Below are 23,340 nucleotides of genomic sequence, written 5' to 3' on the forward strand. Positions count from 1 at the left end.
CATTTACCAGATTCGTGGCTAAATTCCACTGTTGTTTTCCATTGTTCTGACACACTGGCCTTGCCTGGGGTAAGTTTTGGAGCTTGTTGGTCCACTTTATCCCTTTCTCGCCAGCCGCTGATTTCAGATCCCGTGTTTATGTAGACGATGTCAGTCATCAGCGCTACTTGCGTTAGTCACATTACCAGATCACGGGATTCCTTTTCATTGGCGATTCACGCAAGCTATTAATCCACAGATGCCTTAACAAACGCCGCTTTCCTGCTGAACTACTTAAGGCGGGTGCATCCTTCGTGCAAACGGCAATGCACGTATAAGTATCTCTATCAAAAAGTGTCCCTCTTCTCAGACACACTGGAGCACACTGGGATTCCAAAGCTTTTAATGCAAACAGCATGACGCGTTTCGTCTTGCGACTTCCTCAGACGCAGTGTGCACAGATTTGAAAGCTTCACATTGTCAAAGTTTTAAAAGTCAGCCTCGCTCCACCCCTTCTGGCAACAGCGAGGAGGGACTATTGTTATGTTCCTCCCCCTTCTCATTCACTCTGCTTGCAGCTGCCATCTTTTAGTGTGTTTGTTGGGCATTTAATATTCGTGCCATTTACCAGATTCGTGGCTAAATTCCACTGTTGTTTTCCATTGTTCTGACACACTGGCCTTGCCTGGGGTAAGTTATGGAGCTTGTTGGTCCGCTTTATCCCTTTCTCGCGAGCCGCTGATTTCGGATCCCGTGTTTATGTAGACGATGTCAGTCATCGGCGCTACTTGCGTTAGTCACATTACCAGATCACGGGATTCCTTTTCATTGGCGGTTCACGCAGGCTATTAATCCACAGATGCCTTAACAAACGCCGCTTTCCTGCTGAACTACTTAAGGCGGGTGCATCCTTCGTGCAAACGGCAATGCACGTATAAGTATCACTATCAAAAAGTGTCCCTCTTCACAGACACACTGGAGCACACTGGGATTCCAAAGCTTTTAATGCAAACAGCATGACGCGCTTCGTCTTGCGACTTCCTCAGACGCTGTGTGCACAGATTTGAAAGCTTCACATTGTCAAAGTTTTAAAAGTCAGCCTCGCTCCACCCCTTCTGGCAACAGCGAAGAGGGACTATTGTTATGTTCCTCCCCCTTCTCATTCACTCTGCTTGTAGCTGCCATCTTTTAGTGTGTTTGTTGGGCATTTAATATTCGTGCCATTTACCACATTTGTGGCTAAATTCCACTGTTGTTTTCCATTGTTCTGACACACTGGCCTTGCCTGGGGTAAGTTATGGAGCTTGTTGGTCCGCTTTATCCCTTTCTCGCCAGCCGCTGATTTCGGATCCCGTGTTTATGTAGACGATGTCAGTCATCGGGGCTACTTGCGTTAGTCACATTACCAGATCACGGGATTCCTTTTCATTGGCGGTTCACGCAGGCTATTAATCCACAGATGCCTTAACAAACGCCACTTTCCTGCTGAACTACTTAAGGCGGGTGCATCCTTCGTGCAAATGGCAATGCACGTATAAGTATCACTATCAAAAAGTGTCCCTCTTCACAGACACACTGGAGCACACTGGGATTCCAAAGCTTTTAATGCAAACAGCATGACGCGTTTCATCTTGCGACTTCCTCAGACGCTGTGTGCACAGATTTGAAAGCTTCACATTGTCAAAGTTTTAAAAGTCAGCCTCGCTTCACCCCTTCTGGCAACAGCGAAGAGGGACTATTGTTATGTTCCTCCCCCTTCTCATTCACTCTGCTTGTAGCTGCCATCTTTTAGTGTGTTTGTTGGGCATTTAATATTCGTGCCATTTACCAGATTCGTGGCTAAATTCCACTGTTGTTTTCCATTGTCTGACACACTGGCCTTGCCTGGGGTAAGTTATGGAGCTTGTTGGTCCGCTTTATCCCTTTCTCGCCAGCCGCTGATTTCGGATCCCGTGTTTATGTAGACGATGTCAGTCATCGGCGCTACTTGCGTTAGTCACATTACCAGATCACGGGATTCCTTTTCATTGGCGGTTCACGCAGGCTATTAATCCACAGATGCCTTAACAAACGCCGCTTTCCTGCTGAACTACTTAAGGCGGGTGCATCCTTCGTGCAAACGGCAATGCACGTATAAGTATCACTATCAAAAAGTGTCCCTCTTCACAGACACACTGGAGCACACTGGGATTCCAAAGCTTTTAATGCAAACAGCATGACGCGTTTCGTCTTGCGACTTCCTCAGACGCTGTGTGCACAGATTTGAAAGCTTCACATTGTCAAAGTTTTAAAAGTCAGCCCCGCTCCACCCCTTCTGGCAACAGCGAAGAGGGACTATTGTTATGTTCCTCCCCCTTCTCATTCACTCTGCTTGTAGCTGCCATCTTTTAGTGTGTTTGTTGGGCATTTAATATTCGGACCATTTACCAGATTCGTGGCTAAATTCCACTGTTGTTTTCCATTGTTCTGACACACTGGCCTTGCCTGGGGTAAGTTATGGAGCTTGTTGGTCCGCTTTATCCCTTTCTCGCCAGCCGCTGATTTCGGATCCCGTGTTTATGTAGACAATGTCAGTCATCGGCGCTACTTGCGTTAGTCACATTACCAGATCACGGGATTCCTTTTCATTGGCGGTTCACGCAGGCTATTAATCCACAGATGCCTTAACAAACGCCGCTTTCCTGCTGAACTACTTAAGGCGGGTGCATCCTTCGTGCAAACGGCAATGCACGTATAAGTATCACTATCAAAAAGTGTCCCTCTTCACAGACACACTGGAGCACACTGGGATTCCAAAGCTTTTAATGCAAACAGCATGACGCGTTTCGTCTTGCGACTTCCTCAGACGCTGTGTGCACAGATTTGAAAGCTTCACATTGTCAAAGTTTTAAAAGTCAGCCTCGCTCCACCCCTTCTGGCAACAGCGAAGAGGGACTATTGTTATGTTCCTCCCCCTTCTCATTCACTCTGCTTGTAGCTGCCATCTTTTAGTGTGTTTGTTGGGCATTTAATATTCGTGCCATTTACCAGATTCGTGGCTAAATTCCACTGTTGTTTTCCATTGTTCTGACACACTGGCCTTGCCTGGGGTACGTTAAGGAGCTTGTTGGTCCGCTTTATCCCTTTCTCGCCAGCCGCTGATTTCAAGTCCCGTGTTTATGTAGACGATGTCAGTCATCGGCGCTACTTGTGTTAGTCACATTACCAGATCACGGGATTCCTTTTCATTGGCGGTTCACGCAGGCTATTAATCCACAGATGCCTTAACAAACGCCGCTTTCCTGCTGAACTACTTAAGGCGGGTGCATCCTTCGTGCAAACGGCAATGCACGTATAAGTATCACTATCAAAAAGTGTCCCTCTTCACAGACACACTGGAGCACACTGGGATTCCAAAGCTTTTAATGCAAACAGCATGACGCGTTTCGTCTTGCGACTTCCTCAGACGCTGTGTGCACAGATTTGAAAGCTTCACATTGTCAAAGTTTTAAAAGTCAGCCTCGCTCCACCCCTTCTGGCAACAGCGAGGAGGGACTATTGTTATGTTCCTCCCCCTTCTCATTCACTCTGCTTGCAGCTGCCATCTTTTAGTGTGTTTGTTGGGCATTTAATATTCGTGCCATTTACCAGATTCGTGGCTAAATTCCACTGTTGTTTTCCATTGTTCTGACACACTGGCCTTGCCTGGGGTAAGTTATGGAGCTTGTTGGTCCGCTTTATCCCTTTCTCGCGAGCCGCTGATTTCGGATCCCGTGTTTATGTAGACGATGTCAGTCATCGGCGCTACTTGCGTTAGTCACATTACCAGATCACGGGATTCCTTTTCATTGGCGGTTCACGCAGGCTATTAATCCACAGATGCCTTAACAAACGCCGCTTTCCTGCTGAACTACTTAAGGTGGGTGCATCCTTCGTGCAAACGGCAATGCACGTATAAGTATCACTATCAAAAAGTGTCCCTCTTCACAGACACACTGGAGCACACTGGGATTCCAAAGCTTTTAATGCAAACAGCATGACGCGTTTCGTCTTGCGACTTCCTCAGACGCTGTGTGCACAGATTTGAAAGCTTCACATTGTCAAAGTTTTAAAAGTCAGCCTCGCTCCACCCCTTCTGGCAACAGCGAAGAGGGACTATTGTTATGTTCCTCCCCCTTCTCATTCACTCTGCTTGTAGCTGCCATCTTTTAGTGTGTTTGTTGGGCATTTAATATTCGTGCCATTTACCAGATTCGTGGCTAAATTCCACTGTTGTTTTCCATTGTTCTGACACACTGGCCTTGCCTGGGGTAAGTTATGGAGCTTGTTGGTCCGCTTTATCCCTTTCTCGCCAGCCGCTGATTTCGGATCCCATGTTTATGTAGACGATGTCAGTCATCGGGGCTACTTGCGTTAGTCACATTACCAGATCACGGGATTCCTTTTCATTGGCGGTTCACGCAGGCTATTAATCCACAGATGCCTTAACAAACGCCGCTTTCCTGCTGAACTACTTAAAGCGGGTGCATCCTTTGTGCAAACGGCAATGCACGTATAAGTATCACTATCAAAAAGTGTCCCTCTTCACAGACACACTGGAGCACACTGGGATTCCAAAGCTTTTAATGCAAACAGCATGACGCGTTTCGTCTTGCGACTTCCTCAGACGCTGTGTGCACAGATTTGAAAGCTTCACATTGTCAAAGTTTTAAAAGTCAGCCTCGCTTCACCCCTTCTGGCAACAGCGAAGAGGGACTATTGTTATGTTCCTCCCCCTTCTCATTCACTCTGCTTGTAGCTGCCATCTTTTAGTGTGTTTGTTGGGCATTTAATATTCGTGCCATTTACCAGATTCGTGGCTAAATTCCACTGTTGTTTTCCATTGTTCTGACACACTGGCCTTGCCTGGGGTAAGTTATGGAGCTTGTTGGTCCGCTTTATCCCTTTCTCACCAGCCGCTGATTTCGGATCCCGTGTTTATGTAGACGATGTCAGTCATCGGCGCTACTTGCGTTAGTCACATTACCAGATCACGGGATTCCTGTTCATTGCCGGTTCACGCAGGCTATTAATCCACAGATGCCTTAACAAACGCCGCTTTCCTGCTGAACTACTTAAGGCGGGTGCATCCTTCGTGCAAACGGCAATGCACGTATAAGTATCACTATCAAAAAGTGTCCCTCTTCACAGACACACTGGAGCACACTGGGATTCCAAAGCTTTTAATGCAAACAGCATGACGCGTTTCGTCTTGCGACTTCCTCAGACGCTGTGTGCACAGATTTGAAAGCTTCACATTGTCAAAGTTTTAAAAGTCAGCCTCGCTCCACCCCTTCTGGCAACAGCGAAGAGGGACTATTGTTATGGTCCTCCCCCTTCTCATTCACTCTGCTTGTAGCTGCCATCTTTTAGTGTGTTTGTTGGGCATTTAATATTCGTGCCATTTACCAGATTCGTGGCTAAATTCCACTGTTGTTTTCCATTGTTCTGACACACTGGCCTTGCCTGGGGTAAGTTATGGAGCTTGTTGGTCCGCTTTATCCCTTTCTCGCCAGCCGCTGATTTCGGATCCCGTGTTTATGTAGACGATGTCAGTCATCGGCGCTACTTGCGTTAGTCACATTACCAGATCACGGGATTCCTTTTCATTGGCGGTTCACGCAGGCTATTAATCCACAGATGCCTTAACAAACGCCGCTTTCCTGCTGAACTACTTAAGGCGGGTGCATCCTTCGTGCAAATGGCAATGCACGTATAAGTATCACTATCAAAAAGTGTCCCTCTTCACAGACACACTGGAGCACACTGGGATTCCAAAGCTTTTAATGCAAACAGCATCACGCGTTTCGTCTTGCGACTTCCTCAGACGCTGTGTGCACAGATTTGAAAGCTTCACATTGTCAAAGTTTTAAAAGTCAGCCTCGCTCCACCCCTTCTGGCAACAGCGAAGAGGGACTATTGTTATGTTCCTTCCCCTTCTCATTCACTCTGCTTGTAGCTGCCATCTTTTAGTGTGTTTGTTGGGCATTTAATATTCGTGCCATTTACCAGATTCGTGGCTAAATTCCACTGTTGTTTTCCATTGTTCTGACACACTGGCCTTGCCTGGGGTAAGTTATGGAGCTTGTTGGTCCGCTTTATCCCTTTCTCGCCAGCCGCTGATTTCGGATCCCGTGTTTATGTAGACGATGTCAGTCATCGGCGCTACTTGCGTTAGTCACATTACCAGATCACGGGATTACTTTTCATTGGCGGTTCACGCAGGCTATTAATCCACAGATGCCTTAACAAACGCCGCTTTCCTGCTGAACTACTTAAGGCGGGTGCATCCTTCGTGCAAACGGCAATGCACGTATAAGTATCACTATCAAAAAGTTTCCCTCTTCACAGACACACTGGAGCACACTGGGATTCCAAAGCTTTTAATGCAAACAGCATGACGCGTTTCGTCTTGCGACTTCCTCAGACGCTGTGTGCACAGATTTGAAAGCTTCACATTGTCAAAGTTTTAAAAGTCAGCCTCGCTCCACCCCTTCTGGCAACAGCGAAGAGGGACTATTGTTATGTTCCTTCCCCTTCTCATTCACTCTGCTTGTAGCTGCCATCTTTTAGTGTGTTTGTTGGGCATTTAATATTCGTGCCATTTACCAGATTCGTGGCTAAATTCCACTGTTGTTTTCCATTGTTCTGACACACTGGCCTTGCCTGGGGTAAGTTATGGAGCTTGTTGGTCCGCTTTATCCCTTTCTCGCCAGCCGCTGATTTCGGATCCCGTGTTTATGTAGACGATGTCAGTCATCGGCGCTACTTGCGTTAGTCACATTACCAGATCACGGGATTACTTTTCATTGGCGGTTCACGCAGGCTATTAATCCACAGATGCCTTAACAAACGCCGCTTTCCTGCTGAACTACTTAAGGCGGGTGCATCCTTCGTGCAAACGGCAATGCACGTATAAGTATCACTATCAAAAAGTTTCCCTCTTCACAGACACACTGGAGCACACTGGGATTCCAAAGCTTTTAATGCAAACAGCATGACGCGTTTCGTCTTGCGACTTCCTCAGACGCTGTGTGCACAGATTTGAAAGCTTCACATTGTCAAAGTTTTAAAAGTCAGCCTCGCTCCACCCCTTCTGGCAACAGCGAAGAGGGACTATTGTTATGTTCCTCCCCCTTCTCATTCACTCTGCTTGTAGCTGCCATCTTTTAGTGTGTTTGTTGGGCATTTAATATTCGTGCCATTTACCAGATTCGTGGCTAAATTCCACTGTTGTTTTCCATTGTTCTGACACACTGGCCTTGCCTGGGGTAAGTTATTGAGCTTGTTGGTCTGCTTTATCCCTTTCTCGCCAGCCGTTGATTTCGGATCCCTTGTTTATGTAGACGATGTCAGTCATCGGCGCTACTTGCGTTAGTCACATTACCAGATCACGGGATTCCTTTTCATTGGCGGTTCACGCAGGCTATTAATCCACAGATTCCTTAACAAACGCCGCTTTCCTGCTGAACTACTTAAGGCGGGTGCATCCTTCGTGCAAACGGCAATGCACGTATAAGTATCACTGTCAAAAAGTGTCCCTCTTCACAGACACACTGGAGCACACTGGGATTCCAAAGCTTTTAATGCAAACAGAATGACGCGTTTCGTCTTGCGACTTCCTCAGACGCTGTATATATATATATTACCTACTGGCGGTCGCCAGTAGGTATATATAGTTAGGATTTTTTTCCTATGGGATTTCTGAAAATTCTATGTTGAATAACTTTGGCGTTTGTGGACGGAATTGGCTGAAATTTTTCTGAGCAGCCCCTGAAAATTTGCGGGGGTTTCGTCAAGGGGGTGCCGAGAAAAAAGGGGGTCCCAAAACGCGTTTTTCCCATTCATTTTTCCATAGGGCGGTTGGAATCACTTTTAGCTCGAACGGCTGAATGGATTTACACGAAACTTGGCAAAATTGTAGATTTGGTTTGCCCGACGTGCCTTTGCTATGTCTCAATATATGTGCTCCAGTGGATTTTGAGAAATTAACATTTGAAAAAACAGATATATCTGTGACAGTGTCCCGGTTAGCGCCCCGGTTCGCGTACCTGACGCGTAACGGAACTTCGCGAAGAGAAGCGGATTGGCTCCCCGGTGACTGTCAACATTCTAAACAGTCCGGAGCGGCTGCCATCTTGTGTCTCGGTAGGATCGCGACACAAGAGGTGGAAAAAACAAAGTGGGAAATGAGCATAAGGGGGCAGAGTACATCCTCCCTGACCCCCTAGGTTTGATGAGGGGGCTTTAAAAGGGCCCCGCGGGTCAAAAAAAAAAAATTATTATTATCGTTTTTTTTTGCGGGGGGAGCACCCGGTACGCGCACCGGGAAGTGGTCCGGGGAGCGTAATATACGGAAAAAAGAATGAAAGAATGTTCAAATATTGTATGTTTATTGATTGTTCTTTTTGTTGTATTTTTTTTTATTTTTTTTATTTAAGTACCAACATGTAGGTACCAATGCAGAGTCTAAAAATAAATATACACCGTTTTCTTTGGAGATATCTTGCATGTTGTTTCAGAAGTTATTGTGGTATATGGAATTCATAGCATAGTCTGTGAGGAAAGCAGAAAGAACATGGAGGCAGGAGATGATAAAGAGATGTTAAATACACATTGGAGATAATATAGTGGGAGAAAGGAAGTAACTATGAGCAAACTTACTATGTAACACAAAAAAAGTTGCACAGTATATTTAAGTCTCAGTTTATATTTTATCTTTTTGGGTACTATTTCATAATTTTCATATTAAAAAGAATAATGTCTCAAACAATTTTAACTTTTAAAATTTAAATTTATTGTTCTGATTTTTCATAATCTAAGAGAATTTGTAGCATTAAATCATCAGGAATGTCCTCCTTTTCATTCCAAGAATCACATTCACATTCTTCAGCACATTTAATTAATTCTTCGTCTAATGTGTCATCCAAAAAGTCAATTTCTTCATTTTCTACCTTTGGATTATTTTCAATCTTAATTTGAAAGGAAATATTATTTTATTTCTGTTGTGCTTCCATTTTCTTGCTGTAAATTGCATTAAAAAAAATATATCAGTGGAGATAGGGCACTGTTGGGTTTAAGTTCACACAGGTGCTTGTGAGTTTTTAACAGTGAAGTAATCTTTGGGCAGTGCATGGTTTCAGGCAGGAAGTAAAACTATTAAAAAGTGCATGTGATGAAGGCTAAGTAAATTCATAATTATACCACAGAAGTCTAACTCAATCAATAATTTAAATAATTAAGTCTTTCTCAATGACTAACTGTTATAGAGGGACAGTATGTAACTATCTGAAAACGTTTTCCTTATTTAATTTAAAGTGCATAACATAGTTCTCCTTTCAAATTTTTAAAATTATATCTTACCTTTGAAAAAGAAGTTAAAGTTCACAGTCAAAATGCTCTTGAAATGTACCTCAGGAAGTAGTAGTCAAAATAGCTGTGTTTCTCTCTCTTTCTTTATATATATTCAGGTACATAACCAATCAAATGTCATGAAATAATAGTAGAAAATGAAAGTACCATTTTAATTGGTTGTCAATTCTAACACTTCATATGTGTTTCTGTCATGTAATTTACCTCAGGATATTTAGTCAGTCCTACAGCATAATTTTCTCAATGGAATTCCATCAAATTTGGGTAAATGGTAGGGACTGCTATGTAGTAGGGCCTATTCTATATGTGATGAAAGTGTCTCCAGTGGTTTTTCTGTAAATTACTTTCCCACCTTTTTTTAGCGAGCGCTCACCGGTGCGCGCACCGGTACGCGAACCGGCAGCGTTACGGGAGTCCACCATTTTGTGTATCGGTAGAATTGAGACACAAGATGGAGGGGAAAAAATGTTCGGAATGGGTAGAAGGGGGCACGGTAGACACTTTGTGAGCCTCTAGGTTTTCTGAGGGGGGGCTTAGGACTCTCATATAGGCAAAAAAAAAAAATTGGAAAATTTCGCTGGGGAGCGCCCGGTGCGCGCACCGGTAAGCAAACCGGGGAGCATACTTTGATGAAAAATAGTAAAAAAAGTTAGAAAAAGATTAACGTTTAGAATGATCAGAGGTAGGGTAGCTCTGAAAAGAGCTATTGGGTTCTGTGGCTGATTTAGGTATCTACAAGTAGGTTCCAATGCACAGTTTTAAATAAAGGAGGAATATTCTATTCCCCTCATCTGAGAAGTGCACACCATCTCCTCTGTAGATGTCTTGCATGTTGTAACACAAGTTATTGTTGTATATTGAACCCATTCCACAGTCTCTCATGTAAGCAGAAACAGATTTATTCACATGTTTCCGTGCTTTCTCAAATTGTGGACAAAATTGGTTGAACCAGTTCCATTTCTGTCTTTGGCATATATTGGAATATACCAAGGCAGTTTATGGAAAAAGTGTCATCAATTGATGAAAGGTGTCATTTAAAAGCATTTCCATACAAACCCCAGTCATAGTGCCCAAATCATTTCCACCACAGTGCACTATTAAGAGGTCAGGGTTTGGCAGATGCATAAAACAATTATAATTAAAACATATAAAATATATTTTTAATTTAAAAGAAGAATACATTTTACAGCTTTTGATATTTGCTATTAAAAAACCATTGAAATTCACTGAAAAAACCATAGGTTATAGACCATATATAGTTAGGAATTAGCATTTACAAAACCTTGAAAATTCACTGAAAAAACCATAGGCTATAGACCATATATAGTTAGGGATTAGCATTTACAAAACCTTATTTTACTCACACAAAACCATAGAAATTCGCATATATAGTTAGTTGCACTAACTATATATCGCGCACCCGCAATCCACTGCTGATGATGTCACATATTACATCATTCATGACATGGTCAGTGACATCACTCCACTATCCACATATGACAGATGCCTTTATGCGCAGCATTCACGCGCAGCGGACGCGCCCTATGCGCGCCGAAGGTGCGCCAAAGGTAAGCCCATCTACGCCCGTCCGCGCCTGGACCACGCCCAGCGCCAGACCCCCTGGCCCCCGCAAAACCCATTCCACCCGCATAACATACGACGCCGAAACCCTCTTTGCCCTTAACCCTGGCCGCACACCACAATGCTACCAAGCTACCCCAGGACACACCCATGGACCCTTCACCTGCCACTCCTGCAAGTTTGCCTGCATCAGAACACACTCCAAATCCACAAACTCCAAACAGAGCTGCGACTCTAACCACCTAAAGTGCATCCTGCTCAACACCCGCTCGGTCCACAGACACTCCATTGAACTCTGGAACCTACTCGACACTATATCTCCGGACGTCGCCTTCCTTACAGAAACCTGGATGAACGCCTCATCAGCGCCCGACATTGTCATAGCCATCCCAGACGCCTAAAAGATCATCCGAAAAGATCGCACCAACCAAACAGGAGGAGGCATCGCCATCGTCCATAAAAACACCATTCGCATCACGACCAGTTCCGACGATAACCTTGCAGCCGCCGAACACCTTCACTTTCAGATCCACACCGACCCCAAAACCACACTCAGAGGCACCCTCATCTACAGACCACCAGGACCCCGCACACAATTCTGCAAAGACATCACTGACTTCATCAGCCCACATGCCCTCCTCTCCGAGAACTACATTCTACTGGGAGACCTCAACTTCCACCTGTAAAAGAACAACGACAGCAACACCACCACCCTCCTGGACAACCTCGCCAATCTCGGACTCAAACAACTTGTAGACACCCCACCCACTCTGCCGGACACAAGCTCGACCATATCTTCACCTCCAGCAAGCACATCTCCTTCGATCACACCACAACTCTCCATTGGATGGACCACAGCTGTGTTCACTTCAACTACAAAAAGACCACGACCGACAACCCATTCCTCGAAGAAACTGAAACAAAATCACCACTGACCAGCTCTTCACATCGCTTCACCAAAACCCTCCTGCCAAATCATCGGACCCAAACCAACCAGCCACCAACCTCACACAATGGATCACCCACAGCGCCGACGAACTAGCACCCTTGAAAAACCATGTAATAAAGCAAGGTAGCAAAAAAGCCCCCTGGTTCAACGATAACCTTAAGAAATGCAAGAAGCTCTGTCGCACGCTAGAAAAAGCCTGGAGAAAAAACCCAACCACTGACAACCTGGCTACCTTCAAGAACGCCACCCGCAAACACCACCAACTGATCCGATCCACCAAGAAATCAGCATTTAAGGATCGACTTGACAACAATACCCAAAACAGCAAGGAACTATTCAACATCGTCAAAGAATTCACCAACCCCACCGCCGGCACCAATGACATCACTCCCTCCCAAGACCCCCGAGACTCTCTATCCTCATTCTTCTACAACAAAATCGCCGACATACATAACAGCTTTCAAAACCAGTCCGAAGACCAGTCCACTCCACCCACCTCCGAACCAAAACCGCACTCTAACAACCTTTGCACCTGGAACCCAATCACCACCGAAGACACCATCCGCCTGATGAACTCCATCCACACAGGATCGCCAACCGACCCATGTCCCCACCACATTTTCAACAAAGCAGTCTCCATCATTGCACCCCATCTCCGCGATGTCATCAACTGTTCCCTCAACTCTGCTAACTTCCCGGAAAGCTGGAAACATGCCGAACTCAGCGCCCTTCTGAAGAAACCCACAGCAGACCCCACTGAACTTAAGAACTACCGCCCCATCTCGCTCCTCCCATTCCCTGCCAAAGTCATTGAAAAAGCCATCAATAGTCAGCTCGCCGCCTTCCTTTATTCCAACAAATCCCTCGACACACAGTCCGGCTTCCGAGCGTTTGGCACCGAAAACCGCCCGCATCGCAGCAACAGACGACATTCGAACTCTCCTGGACAACAGAGAAACAGCTGCCCTCATCCTACTTTACCTCTCCGCAGCCTTCGACACAGTCTGTGATAGCACCCTCATACAACGCCTCAGCAACGTCGGAATACAAGGAAAAGCATTGTATTGGACCATCTCGTTCCTCGCCGGAAGAACCCAAAGAGTCCGCCTCCCCCCTTTTAGATCAGAGGCCACCGAAGGCATCTGCGACGTACCACAAGGATCATCACTCAGTGCCACCCTCTTCAACGTATACATGAGTCCCCTCGCATACATAGCGCGCCAACACAACCTCAACATCATCTCTTACGCAGACGACACCCAGCTGATCCTCTCCCTCACCAAAGACCCAAACACCGCCAAAACCAACCTACACGAAGGAATGAAAGAAGTAGCCGAGTGGATTTAAACAGCTGTTTAAAACTAAACTCGGACAAAACGGAAGTCCTCATGGGACGACTCATGGTGGACACCGGCCCTGGAACCGCACCCATACCTACGAATCACGCACGTAACCTGGGCTTCATCCTGGACTCCTCCCTCTCGATGACCAGACAAGCCAACGCCGTCTCATCATCATGCTTCAACATCCTACGCATGCTCAAAAAAATCTTCTGTTGGATCCCCACCGAAACAAGAAAGACGGTCACCCACGCACTGGTCACCAGCCGACTGGATTACGGAAACACCCTTTACGCCGGAACCACAGCCAAACTACAGAAAAAACTCCAACGCATCAAAAATGCCTCAGCCAGACTTATATTGGACATCCCTCGACAAGCTCACATTTTCTTCCACCTGAAAGACCTCCATTGGCTCCCCGTCAACAAGAGAATAACGTTCCGTCTCCTCACCCACGCACACAAAGCCCTCTACGACCTAGGACCCGAATGCCTCAACACGCGACTGTCCTTCTACACCCCCTCCTGCCAACTACGATCATCCAATCAAGCCCTCACCGCAATTCCGCGCATCCATAGATCCACCATGGGGGGGAGATCCTTCTCCTACTTAGCGGCCAAGACCTGGAATTCTCTCCCCACCCACCTCTGACTTACACAGAACCACCTCTCCTTCAGAAAGCAACTAAAAACTTGGTTATTCGATAAGTAAAGCACCCCCCCTCCCTCAAGCGCCTTGAGACCCTCTGGGTGAGTAGTGCGCTATACACATTTCTGAACTTGAACTTGTGAGTAACTACATGTGTATGTATATGAGTTATTAGATGTTTTTTTAGTATCAGTATGAGTGCCTGTATTTTTTAGTGTGTGTATTACTTACAACATTGATGCATGAGTGACTGACTTTCTGTTTGTATGTATTTTGAAGACTGCATATGTGCTGGACTGTATGGTGGAATAGTGTGTATATGTGTATGTTAGTGATTGAATGACTGTCTCACTAGTGTCTTTATCAGTAACTACATGTTTTAATCTAGAATATGTGAATATTGATGCATATAAGTGAGTATATGTGAGAGTAAGAGATTGTAAGAGTTCCTGTTTAAATAAGTATATGTTTCTATAAGTGATTGTTTAAGAGAATAAATATGTGTAAATTCCCATAGAAGTAAGGTGGTAGTGTGTGTACAGCTCTATATGCAAATAAATGGATGTTCAATAGTTTAGTTGCATGTGTGAGTATGTGTGTGAGTAACTTATGGATGACTGTCGGTGTGTAAAGGATGTATAGGTGTATCACTACATATGATGAGTGAGTATACGTTTGAGTGATTATATAGAACTGTTGGTGAATGAGTGGATGTGTATATAGATGGTGGAATTACTGAATTGGTTGTTGTAACTGATATGGGTATGTCCATTTTTTTTAAATTTAGGTTTCTATTTTTGAATATGTGTTTCAAGAGTTACATTACAGTGAAAGGAGGTCTGTCACTCTGTCACAAGGATGGTGTCAACAGTGATGTCATGAGTGATGTCACTGACCATGTCATGAGTGATGTAATATGTGACGTCATCAGCAGTGCATTGCAGGCGCGCAAATTATAGTGAGTCCAACTAACTATAACGTGGAATTTCAATGGTTTTATGTCAGTAAAATTTCCAGCTAACTATAACTGGTGTGAAACCTCTGTTTTTTTCAGTGAATTTACTAGGTTTTTAAATGCTAATTCCTAACTATAACTGGTGTGAAACCTATGTTTTTTTCAGTGAATTTCAAAGGTTTTTTAAATGCTAATTCCTAACTGTAACTGGTGTGAAACCTATGGTTTTTCAGTGAATTTCATGGGTTTTTTAAATGCTAATTCCTAACTTTATATAGGGCCTCATACCTATGTGTTTTTTTGTGAATTTCTAAGGTTATTTAATAGCAAATGTCTATAGCTAAGAAAGGTATTTTTTTCTAAAAATGAATCCTATATTGTATATTAATTTAATATAATATAATATAACATAATATAATATAATATAATATAATATAATACTATATTTTGTTGAAGTATGTTCCTTTTTTTTTTATGTTTCACCCTGGAGCTCTCCCGTTGCGCGTACCGGTGAGCGCACCGGTAAGCACAGCACTTCGGCGCGCCCCGGTGCGCGTATCGGGGCGCGTCTCATAAGCGCATCCCGAAAGAAAAGAAAAAAAAAGAATGAAGGAGTGAGCTTGAGGAAAGGGGACAGAGAGAGTGGTGTAAAGAGAAAGAGAGCTAGAGGGAGGAACACAGAGGGACTGTGTAATAGATAGTAAAACAGAGAAAAGGTGTAAGAGGAAGTAACCGAGAAAAGGAAAATAAATAAGGGAGCAAAAGAACAGAAGAAAGAGGAATAAGACTAAAGCAGAGGTTCTTAGAGAATGTGAATGGGTGATAAAAGTAAAAGGCAGGAGAGTAAAGGATGAGGTTAGACGGACAGTGACGGAACCAGAGAAAAGGAACAGCGGTGACGGAGGGAAAGAAAAGAGCAGTGAGTGTAAGTAAAGAGGGGTGAAAGAGTGTGGATAAAAATAAATAAGGGTAAGACAAGGGGAGTGACAGAGAGAAAGAACAGAAAGAGTAAAGGAAGGAGTGACAGAAAGGGACTAAGTGAAGCAGAAAAAAAAGGTAAGTGAGGGAGTGTGGGTGAGCAGGGGCACTGAAAGAAGTTGAATGTGGTAGGAAAGTAAGGAAAAGAGAAGTAAACATGAAGGATAAGAATAAGTGAGGGAAGCAGAGTAAGGAAACAGGGGTGAGGTAGGGTGAGAGAAAAGTTGTGAGGTTAAAGCAAAGGGTGATGACAAACTACATTTTTTAGTCACACTTACCATAAAATTAATGTAAACTTAATTGCTTGTTTAAACTACACTTTGTATCTGTGAAAGACAAAAGAAAAAAAGTTATAATTAGTAAAATATATATTTCAAAAAAGAAGAAACAGGTCAAGAGGTAAAAAATCAAAAGAAAATGTACTAAGAAATAAAGCAAGAGTGAAGGATACAGAAACGGAAATAAAGTAATGTACAAGGACAAAAAAGGGAAAAAGAAAGAGAAGGAGAGCAAATTACTGAAGGTAAGTAAGATACTAAAAAAATGTGAGATACCAAAACGAAATCAGGAAAGAGAAGTAAGTAAAAGGAGAATGAGTGAAAGGGAAAGGAGTCTAAATGAGGATCCATTTACAAGAAAGAGGAATGGAAGGTAACTGAGAGTGAGTGAAGGGGAGTCACAGAGTGAAGGGATGAAGGAAATGAGGTTAATATAGAACGATAGAGGAAAAAGGAGTGAGGAAGTAAATACACAGAAAGACTAAGAGAAGGACTGAGTGAAGTGCAGTACAATGAGTGAGGAAAGGAAAAAGAGTAAAGGAGCAAAAGGAGCAAAAGAAAGAAAGAGAGGGGAAGAGAACTAAAGCAGTGGTACTGAAAGAATGTGAGAAAGCTGAAAAGTCGTGCAAGGGAGAGAGGAAATGCAGACAGTTGAAATTGGATTGAGGGGTTGTGAAAGAAGTGGAGTAAAGGAACAGCGATGAAACAAAGTGAAAAAAAGGCAGTTTAAGTGAGTAAAGAGAGCTGAAAAAGGGTGGAAAAAGGATAATGAGTGTGAGACAATGGGAATACAATATAAATTACAAAATGCAAACTATAGAATATCTTATACAACATGTTAGATAGTTTATTTTTGCTGTTCTCAGAATATATTGAATTTCACTAAAAACAGTGAGTTCAAACTCTTCATCATATAACAGCGGGAAAAAAATACCACAATCTAAAAGATTGTGTTTAAAAAAAAACATATAAAGTTACAAATCATATGTTGAGGCCAAATAGTAGATCTTGAAGGTCCTCACTATTTTTCAAAATACAAATCCTCTATCTTGCAAATTTTGAAACCATGCATTTTCAAAAAGCATCACACAAACCAACAGCAAAGAAACGCAATGTGCTTCTTAATCTGAACTCTTTATCTATATCAAATGAATCATAACTCACCTTTACAAATGCTTTTGGAGATTGAGAACAGTGTCAGATACACACACCAATATTTCTTTAGCAGAGCAAAAGGTATGTTCTCCAGGCACTGCAACCATTAATGCCACTGAAACCTCTAATTCTACACACATATTGCTCATGGTAACCAATCAAACTCTTCCCTCTGTATTTTCAAACCAACACCCTTCCCCCCTCAGCCCTTTCTACCTGTTACCATAGCAACTCCCTCCTCACTGAGCTCTCAGGTTCAAACATTTATTCTACAATGTTGCAAATTAAGTCAGCAAGGATGTTTGACCTCTCAATACACCTGCTTATCTGCTGCAATCTTTCTTTAAATAACTTTTTCTTAACCGTTCAAATGACCTCTTTCACAGAACAGAACCATGCACCCTAACTTCCAGTTTTCAACTATCTAAATCCACCAATTGTTGCTTGTGATTCAAGAGCACTGAAAATCCACAGTGTTTTTTTTACAAACTCCTACTATTCCAACTGCCATTTCATTCCCACACTTCATCTGACTGCAACAGAACCTCCTCTTACCATGTATTCTGTCTGGTTTTATGGACATAGCTACATCCACTGGGCTCAAAGGTATGCAGCTATCAGAAATTTTCACAACCTTGATTTACCAAATGTGGATATCAAATGGATTGGCCAGAGAGGATTGAGATGTCACCAATTGATACCATTGGTGAAAACCTTTTTGCATTTGCCACACCCTGACCTCCTAATTGTACACTGTGGAGGAAATGACTTGGGCACTTTGACTGGAGTTGGTCTGGAAATGCTTTTAAAGGACACCTTTGATCAATTGATGACACTTTTTCCACAAACTGCCTTGGTATATTCCAATATATGCCAAATACAGAAATGGAACTGGTCCAACCAATTTTCTCCACAATTTGAGAAAACACGGAAACATGTGAATAAATCTGTTTCTGCTCACATGAGAGACTGTGAAATGGGTTCACTATACAATAATAACTTGCGTTACAACATGCAAGACATCTACAGAGGAGATGGTGTGCACTTCTCAGATGAGGGGAAGAGAATATTCCTCCTGAATTTAAGACTGTGCATTGGAACCTACTTGTAGGTACCTAAATCAGCCACAGAATCCAAAAGCTCTTTTCAGGGCTACCCTACCTCTGATCACTCCAAATGATTATCTTTACTAACTTTTTTCACTATTTTTCACCAAAGTACGCTCCCCGGTACGCTCCCTGGTGCGCGTACAGGGCGCTCCCCCCGCGAAAAATTAAAAAATTTTTTTGGGGGGCTTATATGAGCCTCCTAAGCCCCCCTCAGAAAACCTAGGGGGTCAGGGGCTGTCTACCGTGCCCCCTTCTACCCATTCCCAACATTGTTTGTCCTCCATCTTGTGTCTCGATTGTACCGACGTCAAATAAGAGGGAGTGTGATCAATAGATCGAACGGGCACCGATTACCACCTCAAAGGGGAGGTGGAAGGTCCAGTTCCAGCGTGTGCCCGTGTATAGAGTACTCAAACAACAAGCGGGGTTGCTGAACTGTTCCTGGTAGGAAAGGAGACTGGCTGTACCGAAGGTGTATGTTAACACCCTTGGGCATCCATTAAGTTAGACATGTTTGCCTCACACACCCCGAGGGATGTCATGCTTCATCATCGGCGGTTGCTCCTCGTCGGGGAGGCGGTGCAATCCCCGACGGGCTCACCTCAAAGAGGGGCTCTTTGGCGGAGATCTTTTTGTCCAGCTGCCTGTTGATGAAGTGTGGGTATGTGGGCCAGGGCAATAGTATCCTGAAATGGAAGGGTGAGGTTTAAAATATAGTAGAGGGTCCCGGAAAAAACTTTATTCTGGAGGTCCTCCTACTATTGTTAAAAGGGTGTAGTTTAGTTTGTTGGGTCACGGAGAGTTACGTGCCGTGTTTCAAACTAGACTAATGTGATGGTCGGTCAACATGTTTCTCGCTTGGGATTTTCCCGCAATTCTTCAGGACCTGGTGAAAGTGTGGGTGGGGGGTTAAAACAGGGACATGCTAGTGTCATGAGCCTTGTGTGCTTTACCTCAGGGGAATCCTGTGCCTAAAGGTCTTGGACTAATAGCCACCTGAGTTATCGGCGGGTCGGTACAACAGAAGTTGCCTATAGTTCAGGCTCAAGTTATCCGTGTCCGTGCTGAGTCACCTACCCATCACCGCCGAGCTCGAAACACAAAATGGCGGACTCCCGTAACGCTGCCGGTGCGCGTACCGGAGCGCGCACAGGTAAGCGCTCCCAAAAAATGTGGGAAGTTAATTTTCATAAAAACCACCGGAGACACTTTCACCAAATATAGAATAGGCCCTACTACATAGCAGTCCCTACCATTTACCCAAATGTGGTGGTATTCCATTGAGCCATTTAGGCTGTAGGCCTGTCTAACTATCCTGAGGTAAATTACATGACAAAAACACATATTAAGTGTTAGAATTTGCAACCAATTAAAAAGTTACTTTCATTTTCTACTATTATTTCCTGACATTTGATTCGTTATGTACATGAATATATATATATAAAAAGAGAGGGAAACACAGCCATTTTGACTACTACTTCCTGAAGTACATTTGAAAAGGAATTACACTGAGAACTTCAACTGCTTTCTCAAAGGTAAGTTGTTATTTTGGAAAGTGAAGTATGTTGTTCACTTTAAGTTAATTTGTGAAAAAATATTCTGATAGTTATATACTATCCCTCTGTAATAGTTATAGATTGAGATAGGCTTCTCTGTTATAGTTATAGATTGAGTTAGGCTTCTCTTGTATAATTATAAATTTACTTAGGCTTTATCACATACACTTTTTTATATTTCTACTTCCAGCCTGATACCATACACTGCCCAAAGATAACTTCACTGTTAAAAAATTAAAACTACCTGTCTGAACTAAAACCCAACAGTGCCCTATCTCTACTGACATATTTATTTTTTATGTAATTTACAGCAACACAATGGAAGGAGAACAGAATATTTCTTTCAAAATTGTTTTGGACAACAACCCTGAAGAAAAAATTGCTGAGAATGATAACTTTGATTTTATGGATGAGTCTCTGGACCATCAATTAGCTCAGTGTGTGGAAGCAATAGAATCACAGAATGAAAATGAGGACATTCCAGACAATATATTGTTAGACGTTTTATTAAATTTTGAAAAAGAATCAGAAAAATAAATTTATATTTAATAATCAAAAATTGTTCGAGACATTATTCATTTTTATATGTAATTCATCAAATAGTTCCAAAATGTTTATAATATAAAGTGAGACTTATAGTATACTGTGCAACTTTTTTGTGTTACATAGTAATTTTGCTCATAGTTACTTCCTTTCTCCCACTTCATTATCTCCAATGTGTATTTCACATCTCTTTTTCATCTCCTGCCTCTATGTTGTTTCTGCTTTCCTGACAGACTATGGTATGGATTCCATATACCACAATAACTTCTGTAACAACATGCAAATTATCTACAGAGGAGACAGTCTACATTGAATTTAAGACTCTACATTGGTACCTACATACTGGTACTTATATCACCCACACAGCACAACAACTCTATGCAGAGCTACCCTACCTCTAAGCACTTAAAATTATTATTTTACTGTTTCACTGAGTTTTCCCCTTAGTACGCTTCCCGGTACGCTCCCCGGTGCACCTACCGGGCGCTCCCCCCGTGAAAACCGAAAAAAAAAAATTTGCCTCGCGGGGCCCTTTTATGGCCCCCACATCAAACCTAGGGGGTCAGGGAGGGTCTACTCTGCCCCCTTATGGTCATTTCCCCCTTTTGTTTTTGCCACCTCTTGTGTCTCGATTTTACCGAGACACAAGATGGCGGCCGCTCCGGACTGTTTGGAATGTTTACAGACACCCGAGAGCCAATCAGCTTTCCGTGTGCAAGTCGCGTAGCGCGCCCGGTGCACGTACCGGTGCGCGTACCGGGGTGCGCTTATAGATATATATATTTTTTTGAACCAAAATTACTCAAAATCCACTGGAGAACATATCTTGAGACAGAGCAAAAGCACATCGGGCTACCAGTCCCTACAATTTTGCCAAGTTTGGTGAAAATCCATTCAGCCGTTCGGGCTAAAAGTAAGGCCAACCGCCCTATGGAAATTAACATGGGGAAAACATGTTTTGGGACCCCCCTTTTATCTTGGAAGGAGCGGAGCGGAGCGGGCCACGAACTTTGAGAAATTCGAAAAGATTCCTCCACCGGCGCCAAAGTTATTCCCAATAGAATGTTGTGGATTTCCTATGGAAAGTAGATCCTAACTATAACTACCTACTGGCGACTATACATATATATTTACCACTACCAATAATCCACTTTGCAACAATCATTAACAGAGGTGCGTCGATGCACATTATGCCTGTGAAGAAATACAATGAACCATCTCCATACACCATTGAAACTCAAAGTGCAAACATAGGCTGCATTGACGCCCTGCAAAAGTCAAGATTAATTTACTGTGACAATGAAACACGAGAAAGCATAGATATAAGCACAAATCCATGTGCTTCAAGGCTCTGCATCAGGTGCCTGTCTACACAGTTCCAGGACAGCAGCTGATATGGGACTGATTTCTGTGAATTACAACATGAATGCTCACCGAAGGATTGTAAGTAAATTCCCTTCTTTATTTTATGGTTTGGGAAAGCTTAACCTCTTCAGTGCTCAGGGTGGCCCCTGGCTGACCAATGTCATGGTGGATGTGTGTTAAGGTCCAAATCCCGCCCTCTTATTAATACTCCCACACAGCGGGAGAATTTGCGCCACGCCAAAGGGGTTATGACTAAAAAAATAATTGTGTATTTTAATTAGGATGTCAGTTCTGTTGATCAGATACATAGACAAATTGCTTTTCATCTGCAAGAAGATGTTGAAAAACAACCTAAATTGTTACTTAAGCATGATATTATTAAGTGTTCCACTTGCCCAATGCCATGAATTTCTCCCATAGTAGTAGTGTCTAAATGAAGAGGGAAGGAGCTGTACTACTTTGACGTGTCAGGAAAACAAAGCAATTGAACAAGAATGACATCCAAGTCCACAGAATGCTGACATGATAACGCAATTAAATGGTGCAAAATTCTTCTCTCGCCTGTCTTACAACCTTTTCTATACATGTTGGTCTGTTTCAATACAACAGACTAAAGGGGTCATTACGATGGTGGACGTAAAAGCACTCCAACCACCATGGTTGCAGACAAAACGACGTCTTCATGTTCTACAGCAAATCTGACCCCAGTTGTCTGATTCCACAAAACTCTGCCGTAACATCCGGCAAACCAGAAAATCAGACTACGGCGGACAGAAATGCTGCGGAAAGCCCCATAACCGCAGATCCTCAAGCAAAAACACCGCAAGTGAAATTACGATAAGATGGCAGAGCAAGGGGAATGTTAAGTCTCTCCTGACTGCTGCAGTCGCGTGAAAAAATAAATGGCAGAGTAGGCGGAAGGATCATTGCATTCATCCCTGTGCGGTCACACAGAAAGAAGAACGGCATTTAAATGCAAACACACAACAAGGCCACCAAGTGTTGCTGATGGTTTTCCACTGCCTTCAAAAACATTTGACACACCCCAATGACACACCCCATAGCATAAAAAATACAAATCCCAGGTCTACACAGAGAACACACGTGACATGAATACCCCATTTGAACACACCCACATAGCTGCTTATAAACCCAACGCCTTCCCTGGTCAGCATCCTTTGCACAACTCAAAAAGTGAAGGGCCAAACAACACAGCAGAAAAGATAGGCTAATCATCACACATTACAACCACACAACAACACCAATATACACCTCACACTTCCCCACTACCACCTTCCCAACTGCACTTCTCACCCATTTGCACAACACACACCATAGCACAGAATAAAATGCCAAAATTCACAGACAATGAGTTGTCAGTGATGGTAGATGAGATAATCAGAGTAGAACCACATTTGTTTGGAAGCATGCTCCAACAGATACCAGTAGTCAGAAAAAATCAAATGTTGGAAAGGATAGTCAACAAAGTCAATGCAGTAGGGACCACACTGAGC

This window comes from Lissotriton vulgaris, chromosome 6 (genome assembly GCF_964263255.1).
Source record: "Lissotriton vulgaris chromosome 6, aLisVul1.2, whole genome shotgun sequence".
NCBI lineage: Eukaryota > Metazoa > Chordata > Amphibia > Caudata > Salamandridae > Lissotriton > Lissotriton vulgaris.